The sequence below is a fragment of the Phoenix dactylifera genome, unplaced genomic scaffold (assembly GCF_009389715.1).
Source record: "Phoenix dactylifera cultivar Barhee BC4 unplaced genomic scaffold, palm_55x_up_171113_PBpolish2nd_filt_p 000291F, whole genome shotgun sequence".
NCBI lineage: Eukaryota > Viridiplantae > Streptophyta > Magnoliopsida > Arecales > Arecaceae > Phoenix > Phoenix dactylifera.
In genome coordinates this window covers 450,066-453,596 of record NW_024067771.1, presented here as the reverse complement: position 1 = coordinate 453,596, position 3,531 = coordinate 450,066, and the positions used below count along the sequence as shown (strand labels likewise).

At 39.0% G+C, this 3,531-nt stretch overlaps 1 pseudogene; it reads left to right on the top strand.

The window, feature by feature from the left end:
* Positions 1 to 463: 463 nt before the first annotated feature.
* Positions 464 to 561, top strand: LOC120105459 (annotated as a pseudogene).
* The last annotated feature ends 2,970 nt before the right edge of the window (positions 562 to 3,531 follow it).

The following is a 3,531-nucleotide window of genomic DNA, read 5'->3' as shown; positions in this document are numbered from 1 at the left end:
AAAAGGATTATTGAAAGACTTTTGATAGGTATTCATAACATTGGCCTGATCGTGCAAGACTTCCTTGAATGCGGGTATTGTGGGGCAATCAGTGGTGAGATGGCCAGGCATCTCACAAATCCTACAACACTCGCTGTTATGTTCTATGGTCTTGACGGGTTCAATCCTTCTAAGTTCAATGTCCTCTACCTTCCTAGTGAGGGCTGCCATTTTAGCCTGAATATCATCCTGAGTACTAAGGTTGTAAAGGCCCCCGTGTCCAATGCTAGTAGGCTTAGGTAAAGGTTTATTCACTCTATCCCCTGTATCCCATAATTGTGCAGTCTCTGCGAGAGAATCTAAATAGTTCCATGCCTCATCGGGTTGCTTTTCCAAAAATAGACCATTGCACATAGTCTCTATAAATTTTTTTAACTGTGGAGACAACCCTTCATAAAAGAATCTAATGGTTCTCCACGTTTCAAACCCATGATGAGGACAAGAGAGAAGCAAATCTTTAAATCTCTCCCAGCATTCATAAAATGTTTCATGGTCTTTTTGTTGGAAATTGCTAATGTGCCTTTTCAAAAAGTTAGTCCTTTGTGCGGGAAAGAATTTTTTCAAGAATTCTCTTTGCATATCATGCCATGTTCCTAGCGATCTAGGTCTCAAGAGTTCAGCCACATTTTGGCTTTATCCTTTAATGAAAAAGGGAACAAGGTCAATTTAAGGACATCTTCCGATACATTTGGCACTCTAAATGTGATGCTAATTTCCTCAAAATCCTTAAGGTGAAGATAAGGGTTCTCGGATTCCATTCCATGATACTTTGGCAGCAATTGAATTACTCCTGGTTTGATTTCAAAGTGTCCTACGTTTTCAGGAATAATCATGCATGATGGTTGACTAGTCCTAGTGGGATGTAAGTATTGTCGAAGTGTCATAACTGGGGGTCTACCTTCATCACCATGGTGACTTCCTACATCATCAGGATAATTTGCCATCTCACAAGGTGTGAGATACTGCGAAGGAATTTCAAGGATGTGTCCTAAGGGATGATCTAAAGTTGTACGACTTAATCGACCGGTGCCGTCCCTATTCCAACCTAGCATACAAAATTTAATTAAAATTTTTTTTTATGTTTTTTTTTAAAAAAATAAATATAAATATAAGTACCAACTAAAGATACCCTAAAACTACACCCTAAAACAAAAATCTATTCACAATCAAACATGCAACTAAACATTACACCTCAATTTCTAATGTTTTTCTTAAATTTCTAGACTGCTCCTAACTGGTTTGAAGAGGGCACCTAAGCCTCCAATCCGGTCTAATAAACCGAGTTGACCAGGTAAGCTCCCAGGTAAGTGGAGGGGTCACGATGCGTTCGCAAAGGTCCCACTTAAAACCCACTTGCCTCGAACAGATGAACTGTCTCCCTTATAGGGACAAAGCTTGCCTAGACATCAACTAAGCCACAGAGCGAAATTGGTGCAACTTTCGGTGGTCTTCATCCTATTGAGCTCGAATGTCCTTAGGGGCCAACGTCTAGTTGATTTTAGTTAAGCTTAGGATATTTATGCAATGGGGTGATTTTTGGGCTAAGGACGAGTGATGAAATTCCGACCTTATCTTTTTAAATGGGTTCAGCCCTTAGAATATTTTATGTTGATGCCTTATACTATATGCAACAATCAAGAGATTTTTTTTTTTTAATGTTTTATGACATGACATTAAATTTCATTGAATAGGTGATCAAGCAAATTATTTATTTTTTTTTGAAATTTTATGAGTTGAAGTTTGAAATTTGAATTCTGAAATTTGAAATTTGAAATTTTAGGTTTTTCCTCTCTTTTTTTTTTTTTTAAATTATTTTTGAATAATCACCCTTGATCTTTTCTTAAAGTTTTTTTTTAAATTTTCAATTAGCAACAAGGGTTAATGAGATATGATAACAATAAAATTCTGATTCTAAAATAATTAAATGCAGAAAATTCAAAACAGAAAGCAGCAAGGTTTCGTATTAATCCAATAGTCTTAAAAGTTTCAGAATGTCAATCAGACCGTTCAGATAAAAGAAACACAGGTCCTGCACCTGACGACCAAATTTGAGTTCAATCAGATGGTTAATTACTTTGATATCAGAGTTTGATGCAGACTGTGCAGGGAATAAAAAAACAGCAGTAAAGAATTATTTTTTTTTTTTGGTTTTCGAAAGAAAAAGACTAACTACTAAAGTACTAATTAAATCTAAAATTATACTAATAAATCAGCCGTTCCTCGACAATGGTGCCAAAAACTTGACGCGTTCGCAAAAATGCTTTCGCGAAACTAATCTCCCAAGTATAGGAGAATCGTACAAGTAGTAAAATCTCGGAGTCCGAGGTCGAATCTCCAGGGAACGTTCTATGGATTATTAGCATAATTTTTAGATGTAATTTTCAGTTGATTTTCAGAAATTAAAAACAAAGAATGATATGCAACTAAACAAAGTTCAATGAAATAGATAAATGGTAGGGATCTGGAATCCCCCTTGATAATATTGCATCCAAGAAATAAACTCTAAGGTTCTTGATTAAAGATTAACGGTAGGATAGATCTAATCATGGTATATGTTTCATGAACATATGAACTCAATTTCTAAGCATTCATCGTGCTTTCTACGTCTACGACAAATCAAATACTAAAGCAATCCATATATCAATAATCATAATCCATTAAAGAGCTATCTATGAAATAACAATGCATGGATCAAGAATATATCAGTAAATATAAGTCATTCAAAGCAAAAGTTTAGAGTTTACTTCAAAGAGCAATACATCAAAGGTTCCTCCATCACCCTCCCTAAGAAATCAGCCCTCCATTAACATAAAAGAAAACTCCCCTCTTTTCTTTTCTTTTATTTCTTATTCTTTTTGGAAACAGAGCATGCTCTGTTTCCCCTTTTTTTTTCTTTCTTTGAATAGCCGGCTGAGGCCGGCTCCTCTGTTTTTCTTCAATGTGGGATGAAAGCTTCCCCTCCCCTCCAGCCGAGAGAGATCCCTTCATATAGATCCCCAAAGCTCCTCAACCAGCGATGGATTTCCTCATGGCACGTGGAGAGGATGGACGGATGGGATGAATCGTGAGAGAAAAGGATGGATGCGGACTCCGGATGGACGCTGGGATGGAGATGCTCGCGAACGGCTGGATGAAGACGTGGATGCTGAAGAATCGGACACGGAGGAGAAGATCTGAGAGGAGCTGGGATGCGGACGCTGGCTGCGGGATGCTGGGATGGATCTGATGCACGAAATCATCACGGACGGCTGGAGTTTGCACGCGGACGCGATGGAGGAGGCTGATAGCGGATGGATCGCGATCACGGAAGCTGGGAACTCGGGTGGATGCGAAAGAGGTGGACGGCCGATTCTGGGCTCTGTTCTGCTGAGATTCGGATGATGCCGGGGTGACGGCTAGGAGGATGCTTGAACACAGATGGATGAGGCTTGAGTGCTGCTGGGAGAATCCAATGCTGAGAGCTGGAAGATTGCACGCGGGAGAAGCGGAAGG